At 39.0% G+C, this 12248-nt stretch overlaps 1 long non-coding RNA gene across 3 annotated transcripts in view; it reads left to right on the forward strand.

Annotated features, from left to right (window-relative positions):
* Positions 1-11771, forward strand: part of LOC116960556 — a 27471-nt gene extending 15700 nt beyond the window's left edge. Inside the window, exons 2-5 of one of the 3 annotated variants that reach the window (XR_004406454.2) lie at positions 2102-2259; positions 3223-3302; positions 5651-5774; positions 11202-11771. This is a non-coding gene — a long non-coding RNA (uncharacterized LOC116960556). Of the gene's footprint in view, positions 1-2101; positions 2260-3222; positions 3303-5650; positions 5775-6932 lie in introns of all 3 variants that reach the window. The other 2 variants (XR_004406453.2, XR_004406452.2) reach the window with 2 other exon arrangements.
* Positions 11772-12248: the final 477 nt, after the last annotated feature.

Raw genomic sequence — 12248 nt, forward strand, 5'->3', positions numbered from 1 at the left:
TGCTGTGTCCTGAGCTTCTGAGGCTGCCACCTGCTAATTGGATAGACGGTCTCTGCCTTAGTGCTGATCAGAGTTAATGCCTGAGATCAAAAGTTAGCTCAATGAAGATGAATTTGCAGTATAACAGTATTCATTGTGTAATTAAGTTACTGAAATACGGAATAAGCAAAGCATTAATACTATGTAGGTGTGCAGAAGTGTAGTGAGGCAAGATCCTGAGGCACTCACTGAATCGGAACAGTTTGCGACACAGTTTTAAAAAAATTAAGGATCCTAATTTCTGTTTGAAGTTGTAGTCTATAAAGAGCAGAGGAGGGAAGACTCCTGCAGCTAAATTGTATCCTTGCTAGCTATTCCAAATATATTAAAAATCCTCCCTCAAATTCTCTAGAAATGGTCACACGTCCCTAGAACATACCACAGGACTTTCTGATTGCTGAGTGATCTTTTCAGAGATCCTGAGGGAATTAGCAGATCACCATAAGAGCATGTAAAGACTGTTCCTATAGAGAGGCAAAACTGGCTCTGCCTGCCATTTTCTGTGATATAGAGGACTCTGTAACAGAATCAGAGAAATTCCTGCCAATGAGGTAGGAATGGTGAAACTCAGTGTTGGGGATACTATTCTTCCCCGTTAAGCTTCATCCTCATTCTTCATCAGTAGTGAAAATTTATTGTCTTACAGCTGAGTACCACTTATCTTCATCCTGAAGACCTCCTTCACTCAATAAGGGTGAGAACTTAGTAATCATTTAAGCTGCTGAAACACCTATGTTACGGTAATTTTTCATTTTACAGTAGTTAGAAAAGTTTTTCCACTTCCCTTTCTTTCTATTCAGATACTTTGGGGTATGTGGCAAGTGAAGGCTTTTGAAACATAGTGCAATCTAACCTGGAAATATGGGGTAGCTTTATTTAAAGCAGGTGTGTGCACACACATCTCATACACATACAACCTCCTTTTTGCCCATATGAGAAGAAATGGTTTCCCAGAATTTGCAGCCAGTGCACCCCTTTGCCTGCATTATACATTCAGGGCATCAAACTGTGATCAACAGGATAAGGTCAGAGAGGCCAGAAATTTGCTTTCTTCTGCAGAATGTCCTGGTGGGATGTAAGACAACAAAGAAACACTCTTGGAGACTGCTGAGGAGGTCTATGTTATACAGGTAGCACACACCATGCTCTGAAAGGCAGCAGAATGCTTATGCAGAGGATGAGAACCACCTTTTAAGATAGATATAGCCAAGATAGGATCTACCAGGAGCATTTTGTGGTGTGTATGTGTTCTGCTACTTCCTTAGCAGTACTGCATGTAGCTTCAGTGCTCTGACCCTTGATGGCCTGTGAGCATGAGGCTTCCACAATGAGTTTTTAGCCTCATCTACTTCTTCCTGATCAGGTGGCCTATAACAGACACCCACCATAATGTCACCCACCATGGGCTGCCTTCTAACCCTGACCCATAAGCTGTCAGCTGGCTTGTCATCTGTCCCCAAGCACAGCTCCCTGCACCCTACCTAGTTGCTGTCTCACATCAAGGGCAGCTCTCCCTCCTTGCTGTGCTGGCCTGTCCTTCCCAAAGAGCTGGACTTCTTCCCTCCCCAGAGCTAGTGCACCACACTGCTGTGAGCCCAGCGAGAGCCCAGCCCAGTCCAGGACCTCTAATGCCATTGTTTGTCCTATGCTGTGTGCCACAGTGTCCAGGCACTTACTGGGAACCATTATGAACCAGCACTAAGGTGTTTCACCCTGCCCAGAAGCCCTTGCCCCAGTGGCCAAGCAGGTGCAACGGAGGCCCACCGGCCGCATAAAGACTTTTACTTGCACAGCACTTTCCAGTCCTAACAAACCACTTGACATCGAAGGGCAGGTATCTCATCGATGGCTCAGAGACACCTGCCCCGGCACCTCGGTCACGTGCTGCACTTGGATGGCTACATGAGCCGAGATGCGTTTTGGTGGTGTGCTTCACAGGTGTACCAAGTGCACGGAATTTAGTAAAACCATGACCTGATCCCTCTGCGTAGCACTCATTAGCAGCGGGTTCAGCCTTTGGCACGGTGTGGCGCATACTAACAACTTGTTTTCATCATTGCAGGGCATGGGAACTGCCTCCGCACACACCGGTGTCCTCAGCCATTCCTCCTGTGGCATTTGGAGCCTTCACCGCAGCAGCTTTTCCTGGCATGCTGGCTGCCAGCACCCAGGCTCTGGGGCAGCCCTCAAGGGACCTGCAGAAGTTTTGGTAGGATACAGGTGATTGCATTTACAAGGGAACAAAAAAGGAAACTGCCACTTATACAGAAAACTGTGTACAGGCTTGGTAATAAGTAACTTTTTGTATTTTTTTTTCTTAGTGTGCAGACACTTTTTCCATAACTTTTGTCTTGAGGTGATACAGGCTGCCTACTATGCTGGCAGTATGATGCTATGGAGCTGGAAGCCTCTCCTTTTCACAGCCCCACACTAAATTCAGGGCAAATAGGCATGGAAAAGAATAAATCATAGAATCATAGAATGGTTTGGGTTGGAAGGGACCTTAAAGATCATCTAGTTCCAGGTCACCTACCATGGGCAAGGACACTTCCCACTAAAAATCTGTAAAGGGAGAAAGTTCTGTCATTCTGTTTTCCCTTCCCCCGTTTTCCACCTGCTCTTTTCCTCATGTCTCTTGCCCTAGTACAAATGCAGGTAAAAAACTCATAGTCTCAACTAGCAAAATCAAGAGAGACACACTCTTGGTCAGTACATATCAACTCTAATTTCTCTTTTATCTCTCCTCATAATCCAGACAAGTCTTGCATGTTTTCTGCTCCATTCTTTGGGTCAAGAACACACTGCTTAATAGCCAATTATTTCATACCCTAAGGAAGTTTTGGAAAGTAAGTTCATGGGACAAGTCAACTTGTTTCAGGAAATTAGACTAATATTCAGTAGGTGAGATGTTTCCCTTTGCTCTCCTTAATACTGTCCCATCCTGGTACATGGCTGAATTTATTGCTATAATAGGTATGGTTCAGATAGAGCATAATAGTTTCCCAGGATTTTTTTTTCTTCTTCTTCACAAAAAGTGAAGGTTTAGCCAGGGCATCTTGGCAAAACTCCAGTTAGGTAATTAAATTCTGCTTACTGAAAATTCCTCTTTTAAAATCTGTCTCAGAATACAGTCTGCTTTTCCTGTGAGTGCTTTAAAAGGACTGATTCTTTTTAAATTCACAGCTATCCAAATTCTGAAGCCTGCTGAAATTATCCTTCACCACCTAAAACAGAATGTGCAGTTCCACCTGAGGTATCTAAAGGTACATTTTTGCATGCTGAATTGTTGTTGTCTGAATTTTTGTTTAGATACAATTCATGTAGACTCACCCTGTGTACCAAATAGGCCAGATTCTGCTGACTAGCAAAAATAAACAAAATTATTTGTATGGGAAAAGCAAGCACTATTTAAAACTGTATTTTTATTAACATGTAGAGTAGGCCATGAGTAAATTCAATTTGTGCATCGAGGGCCATTTTGCATATGCAAAAATAAAACTGTGGAAAAAAAAAAGGCTGAGAGATAATCTGAGGTGTGCAGTCTGGAAAGCAATCCAGAACAGATGATCCACAGTATAAATTACTGCAATTTATTTTTTTAATTTACTTGTGCTACTTTAATTTTTTATTGTTTATTCATTTGATAGATGGCATTTAATTTCAGTATGAGAGTTTCATGATGAGCATTTGATGCTAATGTTTGGAATTTATTTCTGGGCAGAAAGCCAATGTGCCACAGTCATGTTCCGCTTATGCCCTCCAAGCAGTGTCTAAGTGGCCTTCTGTTGCCCTTGGGGTATGTTTTACACAGGAAACTTAAAGCCTAATGTAGGCCTGCAGCTCACTTGTCGAAGCAAGGGAAAGATGGCTTTTCCTCTCTTCTGTTCTCTTCAGCAAGAAAATCAAATAATTGGATTACCGGCCCTTCAGTTGTGCTCTGCACAAATGGTTCAAAATCCCATTGTATTGGACTTCTGAGATGAAATGTAAATTGATAAAGAAAACAAATATCTTGAATTGGTCTAATATGTCGATAGTATGCTATTATCTGATTAAATGGAATGGCTATGACTAGTCTTCTAAACAGCTAAATATACAGAAGACATCTGCTGCTAGAGTGGCCACATGAAAAAATAAACAAAACAAAACAAAAAAGGTCTACCCACAGGAGCCTATTAGAGGCATAAATTAATGCAGGTTTTCCTTCCTTGCTTATTTTTTATTTCTGGAATAGAAAATCAAAGCGAACAGATTAATCCATTGCAGGGTTAATATTAAAATTACCCAAGGATCTGTGCAGCACATGAAATATTGGGACTGACAGAGTAGAACCTTGACTGCTTTGTTCTACTTATACCTTCATATGCACTGACTTGAACTTTGAATTTCCTGCTCTGCTGTTTTTTGTTACTTGCACATATGTTTTGCGTATTTAGGGCTAAATTCTACTCATTACATTATGTTTTTAAGACTGAGAGAAGCATCCTAGCAGATTGTAGACTACTTCATTATTGTCATTATTCTACATACTCACACATGCATATCATTATCCAAAATATTTTGAGGCAAATCATTCAATTGTGCAAAATAAATACATGTGAAAGTGTAGCTGAATTAAATCCCTATATTTTACACAGTGGAGAAAACTTCTTCAACAGCTGAAGATCTGATTCTTCCATTTTATGTTAGACTGGTTTCTCTACATGTTTCTTGTAAAAATTATTATCTTATCGTCCTTTTGTATTTATGTGTCTTCAGAGCAATAAATAGCTATTGAAATGAGGCTGTCATGACTGTATGTACATTTATTTCACTCCACAAATTTGATGAGTACAGTCTGTACAGGGAGCAGAGGTCTGTAACCGTGGATGATGTAAGTTGGTAGCTCCTGTGTTCAAGTAAATTTTTGCTGGCTAAATATCTGAGTAGCAATTCTAATGACTTGGGTTTAAAATAGAGCCTCCAAAACTGACTAATAAAATACATACTGAATTAGAAGCTAGGATATAGTTTTGTAGCTTGTTGAGATTCTAGCACATATTTGTATTAATAAGATAATAAATGCATAATGGATGTGACACCCACCTGAACATTTTTGAGTTAAAAAAAAAGATTGATAGGCAATGCATTCCATTAGTTCTCTCTTTTACAACTAATAAACTTCCAGTTCATTAAGTTATTACATGCCATTCCTCATCTCACAAATAGAACCCATAATTCCGTTTTTCTCAGAGCTGCACATTCTTTAAGTCTACAGACTAAATCACCAGAGCACATTTTGTCAATAAAGCTTCTGTTTGGTGGGGCAAGGAGGGGGCAGTTAAGTAAAGTAATATGAAATGCAAGCCATTTTTTGTGTCAGAGGTCATTTATTTGCTTCAATATTGCTTTTATTCTATTTATACATTCACTAAACTATAATTATTATGGAGAGTCCATGGTTAATCACTGCATTATGTTTAAAATGTTTTACATTTTGTTGCAGACTCTTACACTTGTGAATCTTTAGAGTTATCTTGAACAGTGAACTCTGCTTTTGCAGTGAATCCCTGACAAAGTATTAGTTCCATTGTGTATTTACTGAAAGATAAAGACTTTCTTTTGCGAGCAGGGGGAAAGCCACAGAGGCAAACAAAAATCATCCATATTCTGCAGTCCTAAACCAAAAGACTTGGCACTTCCTGAGCCAGAACTGCCCGGTGCAGATATGGTCAGCCAGTGAAGCCTTCTGCGTGGTAAGTTATACGGGACTAATTTGTGTCCTATACCAAATTTCCAACACTGCTCTTCTCACCAGGGCATGAGGTGGGATTACTGTGCTCTGTGTTGAGTATAATATATAGTATCTATTTGTAAAAAATACAACCTAGTGATAAAATGCTTGCCTAGGGAGTAGGATAAAGCAGTCTGGGCTCTTCACAGCTTGCAGTGATTTAAAACCATTTCTGCTTGTCCAGAAAAAACAGGCAGTCATGATGGGGAAAAAAATGCAGTCTACCCTTTGTTCTCCCAGCCCTGGCATTTATGTGGATGCTCAGCTGAGGGTCCCAACAGGTTGTAACTAACATCCCCCATGAGACAGCACTCAGTGAGGAGGGAGTGGGGTGAGAGCCAGGATGGGGAGCAAGGCAAAGGGGCCACGCTGCAGCATGTTTAGATCTATTCTGGGGTTAGGAGGCACAGACCCTGGAAAGCATTGCAGTGCCTTCCTTTTGGAGGAGTTGCCACAACCCTCGGGAGGCTCAGAGCCTGCCTTCTTCCCTCATCTCCCCCTCTTCTGATTAAAACCTGCCTGCTTTTTTCCTTTCAGTGGAAATTAGCAGGTGTGAGCAGTCATAATTTTCACCAGAGGGAGAAGTCATTCCCTGCCCCAAACCGTCCCAGGGGGTAGATGGTTTAGTTTGCTGCAAGCATGCTGGCAATTAGCATCACCTATATAGGGAATAGGTGCTAAATCAGTGTTAGTCTGAGTAAGGAGGGGAATGAAAAAAGATTACCACTGAACAGGAATATTCAAGCCTGAACAATACTGGGGAGGGTGTGAATAAACTTTTAACTGGTCTGGATCTGTCCAGAACAATATCATATTGTATTACAGTACTTTAATATCAGCTGGTAATTCTTCTCATTAAATCTGTAGTTAACAAATGCATAGGTGATTGTTGTCAACTGAAGAAATAATAGTGTCACTGGAAAGCACTTTTTAAAGATGAAGAGTTGTAAAATGGTGCTATGACAACATTATAGTGGGGTTACTGTTCATGACAATTACAAACTCTGAATTATAAATGATAAAACAATGGAAAATATAATGGGGGGGAGGGGGGTGTTTAAATGGAAAAAGTAATAAATGAAAGGGGAGCAAAAAAGTTTCTAACCGATCCTTTTCCCAGAGATCACTCAGAGCAAATCTCATGCAGAACAACCTATCTTTGATGAAGACACAATCAGCATATGTTCAGTCTCTGCAACAGTCCCTCACAGCTACAGCAGAGTATATGTCTGTACGTCCATATTGTTGATCACTCTTGGGCTTATCTCCATCCAGACTTAAAACCCCACTTAGAATATATCCTGACTTCCCAGTAGGGGAATCATGCTGCCTAGGCTATATTATTGCCTTAAGCTAACCTCTGAAATGACAGTTCTCTGGACCATCATGGAAGAGAATTGATAATGCTTTGCCTTATCAAAACATTTACAAAATCAGATTTACCTAGATATTAAGATAGTGAAATATTCAGTATTCTAATGGAGTTTCTTAGTGTACTGTCACACTTTACCGTGACTGTAGCCTATGTAATTTGATTAACCATTTATAACTTTAGTACATAATATATGAAAATTACCAGTGAACTGAAAACACTGGAAATGTTCACAAGAACCAGAAAAGCAAACTGGGATCTGTGGGCCTTGTGTCTGCAGAAATTAGTAACTGCTGGCAGCTGAAGTCTATCCTCCAAACTTCTCGCAAAGACTAACTTCATTTACATGAGCTGAGACCTCTTGAGAGGCCCTTACACTGAATTTATCCAGTACTTTTGAGCTCTTGCTTTATGTTAAAAAAAAAAAAAAAACAAACAAACCTGTTATCTTTAAGCTTGTTGCTTTTTCACCAGGGAAAGTTTTAATGAGAAAATTTAACTCATCGATGTTATTTTTTCTACTAATTAGGTGAAAGTGGTTTTAACTCTGTGAGCAGTTTCTGTTATCTGGTACTCCTGAACTAGTAGCTAGCATCTATGAATAGTGCTATCCTGCTTTAGTTTTTTATTAAAAAAAATCTAAGAAGTTATTGATTACTATAGCTTTTATATTCTATGGGCACAGTTAAAATAGACAATTAAGAGCTGCATGTTGTTTCTGTAATTTCAGAATTGGAATAGATATGCTCAGCCTTTCTGCTGTAACGTATGCTGCTTCAGTAGCAAGACAATTTATGATTCAAAATAATACATTTGATAACATAAGTGAGTGGTCTAGGTCATATCTAGTAACTTAAGCATGTATTCTTGCTCAATGCGGTAAGAAAAAACAAAAGCTAGTTAAGAGATCAGCAGTCATTCCTGGCACGCTGGCTATTTTTACATGCTGGCTGTTTTTATTTTACAGGCATGAGCTGATATGGTAGTCACTTTTTTTCTGACTGACTGAATAAACTACAGGTCCTGGATCAGTTCTTGGTATGCTGTAATTCTCGGCCATAAGACCTATGAGATAAGTTTAAACAGAATGATCCACTACTCAGAGGAGCGATGGCTTCTTTTATAGCCCTCTTGTTCTTGTAAGCAGTAAACTGTTGATAGAGACTATGAGGGCAAGGGCATGTTCACCACATTCTGGTCATATTTTCCTGAATCATGCATGTACTTTTGTCTGTGCTGTGGGACTCTTCACACCTCACACATTCAGGACCAACTAGGTCCTGTTGTTAGTAGTGGTGTTTTTTCTCCTGTCTATATTTTGATATTAAAACTCTGATAATTTCTAGTAATATTTGTGCCTCTCTTTAAAAAAAATATAAATATGTATTTCATACTCAATCCCATTTTTAAAGATGTCACTGTTCTTCCTAGTAGTTCTTGCTCTATCTGCCCCAAAAATGTTTTTCTTCTTCCAGACAGACCCTACTCTCCCTTCCTCCTATTTACTCAGTCACCTTGGAAATGTAGAGCATTACTGTACAAAGCACTGCTTTTTTATTGACTCTATGACTTTGACAATTGCACTTATTGTAATTTTTCTTCTCTCCTGTCCATCTTGAAAGATCCAACAATATTATTTTATCCATTATGTGACCTTCTTACTTGACATTCCTTTGTCTTTGCTCTAAATCCAGACATGAAGAACTGTACAAGGCTGGGATATATGGGAGAGGGCGGGATTGTTCCACATAGATCACAAAGCAGATGTGTCTGGGAAGTTCTGGTCTGTAACACTGCAAAGACAATAAAAGACAATTACATTGCATGTCTGTCTAAATGCTAAAGAATAACACAAATGCTCATGACTTCATGTCTAAAAAAATCTTTCATTTATAAAGGCAAGGCAGCACATAATATTTTTTTATACTCAAGCTGGATATTATGATTGAAAAACCTCTACCCTCAATATCACCAGTCCCCACCCCAGACTTTACTGGGTTTATGCTAGTGAATAGTATGCTTTATAATTTTGTGTGACAAACTGTTTTCATGTATTTAAATATAATGTCTGTCTAGGTACTGATTTTATTTTCCTGTTTAATTTATTCTCCAGATTCTCTGGCCTTCAGTCAATGCACTGGCTGATTAAATTATTATCCCAGTAATGAGATTTGACAGAATCTATGCCAGTTACCTATGTGACCTGCTAAGTAGGTTAATTGGCAACCCTGAATAATTATCAGCCACCTCATCTCTCTGACTGAGAGTTTGACAGTAAATGACACATAAAGATGCTGAAAAAGACACACAGTTTTTAATTTCAACTTCTGAATTGTTTCAAAGAAATCTTTTAACTAGGAGCTTATTAATACAATGCAGCAATTAAAAAATATCTTGTGAACATTTTGGTTGTATAAAAATATAGATGTTTGTTATTGTGCATCATCATGGCTTCCTGGGAGAAAAAGAAGTCTGTGGCGTATTAGATAAACAGGTCCCTCTATTGTGCAAATTGCTTATGTAAGTGAATTGTTGCATCCTCAGAGAGAAAGCTCAGAAGCAAGGAAAATTCAGGAAGTCCAAGTGATATTTGTGGTGACATTTCAAAAATCATATTTTAATGCTTTTCTGTGAAACCTTGAGAACTAGAAATTAACTATATTGTTCAATGAAGGCTGTGATTCTTCTGTTCCCATTTCTCAGGAAACAAAGTTAAGAAAAATAAATATTATGGTAAGTGGTGACACTGACATGTATTGTGTATCTATCTATCTTTTCTACCTTGTTCATTTCTGAAAATCCAAAATGATATTTCCTTCTGCCCTAGAAAATAGAAGATTTTAGAGAGGATGCAAAATGGACTTCTAGGGGTGAGAAGGTGGGGAAAAATATCTAAGATTTAAACCGTGGTCTTTTCACAGCCCAAATTAGTGGTTCCAAACCATGGACTTAGTCAGACTTCTCCCAGAGTCATTCCTCTGCTCTGGCCAGAAACCCCACCAAAACTTGGGGTAGAAAGAACAATCAAAGAATCAACTTCTTGTTATCAGCAGTTAATGACTGCAACATAAAGTGTCTTCACAGAGACACTGCGGAGAGCCTCGCTTGTGCTCCCAAGGTGAGGAGTTGCTGCTCTGCCTCGGCCCTGGCACGCCTGTGGCACAGCTGCCTGCCCCGAGTCAGTCCTCCACTGTGGCCCTGCAGCTTGCGAGCACGGGCACCTCTAACTGAACCACACAAATAAGTATTATGTGCATAGTAATTTTGGCCAAGTTAAATCTCGTTATCATGTGCCACCTCTCACAAACTATTAACACAGTTTTCCAGAAATCAAAAGTTTCCAGAGTCCTGATGTCACATCCCTTCTGGCTGCCATCATCATTCCTCTTCCTTCAGCCTCTGTGTATGCAAAAATATGTTTACATTTCTAAGTGCATGCCATAATGGAGAGCAGAGTGTGCACTTTTCTATGTCCAGAAAAAGGATTCTTCAAGTAGATACCCAAACCAAAGCCATTTGATCTTTCAATTAGTTGGCTTACGGGCTTCTGAGTGGTGTGATTCAGGAGAGGATCCCGGCTATGATGAAATCACTTAAAACTGAGCTTGAGCAAGTGAGCAGAGCTCAGATTTTGAGATTGTGACTCACATGTTAAAACCAAACACGTGTTCAAGTGTTTTTCTATATTGTGGCCATGTTGAACTATAATGACCTAAATGGATTGACTCCCCAGACAAATTTACCCTTCCCTTTCCTCCTACTCACACATACATTTACACCTCAACCAATCACTTATGTCTCTAATTCCTATATGCTACATATTTTGAAATCTTTATGGCTTGTTTAATCTCTTCAAGGTATGTCTCTATTTCCTGTCTTTATTTCCTCTGTGATTCATCAACAGGGATTTTTACCCCTACCCAAAGGATTTCAATTTTACTGTACAAATTTAACCAAAGCAAAATTGTTAAGGCTTGTTAAAGAAGCTGTGCTGTCTCTTTGTGCTCCTTCATGTAGCCCCTCTCCCCGTGAGAAGATGAAGAAGGTGCTGAAGATGCTCATCAGGTTCAACTACTGTCTACAGATGCCAAAAATAATATCTTTCAGCTCTCTGCCTCTGGATTTTTTTTGCCACTATGTGGTATGTCTAAAATTATAGGCATTTAGACGTGAGGTAGCAGAAGAGAAAAAAAGTAAAAAATAAGAGGTATTATAGTAAAATAGCAAAGCACTGATGTCTTGGTGATAGTTATAGGGTCTTTTATTCCTTAAAAATAGCACAGCTTTATAAAGTTTTTATCATACCTGATAGAAAATTAAGGGCTGATGATATTTTACAACTCATTACTCATTGCTTGTTGATTACATAAGTGGTTTTGAATGAAGGAGCACTGTAAGGTCCTGTCAGAAGTTAAGCTGACATGACTTCTGTCTTTCCTTTTTATTACGATAGTCAATAGCTCAGTTGTAAGGAGTAGAATTGCTCTTTGTGACTATATTAGACATTCTTTTGGGAGAGCTAGCTAAAATTTGGGAGCAGAAAAGCATTTCTGGAAAAAAAAAAAAAAAAAACATCCCAGCATGCCAGACAAATCAAAAATTAGAGGACAGAGCAGAATCTGAAATGTTGGGGTTGGATTAGAACCTAAACCAAGACGCTATTGCAAAGCCTCTATTTTTAGGGGTGGCTATATCAAAATCAATGTTGCCTTCTTCCTTTATTTGAAATCTTGCATGCATTTGTGCAAGCAAATCAATTCTACAATTATATTTATTTTCTTGAGCTAAAATCTTCTATTTAGTGTGTGTGATCTGTGTACCATAACTCTATATAAATTAACAGAAGGTGTATTGTATGTGATAATCCTTGCCTGTGGTCTATATTACTGGCATTTATGAATGCAATGAAATATCTATGCAAATTCTTCAATGCATAAATTATGTACAGCTCGTATATATAAGTTCTCTACAAGCTGTTCACCATTACCTCAGCAATAATTCTTTTATTTTCTGGAAAATGTATACAAGCAGACATTGATCATCAAAGTGTGAAAGCATAAACTC

Source organism: Tyto alba, unplaced genomic scaffold (genome assembly GCF_018691265.1).
Source record: "Tyto alba isolate M040663 unplaced genomic scaffold, T.alba_DEE_v4.0 Super-Scaffold_5, whole genome shotgun sequence".
Taxonomy (NCBI): Eukaryota; Metazoa; Chordata; class Aves; order Strigiformes; family Tytonidae; genus Tyto; species Tyto alba.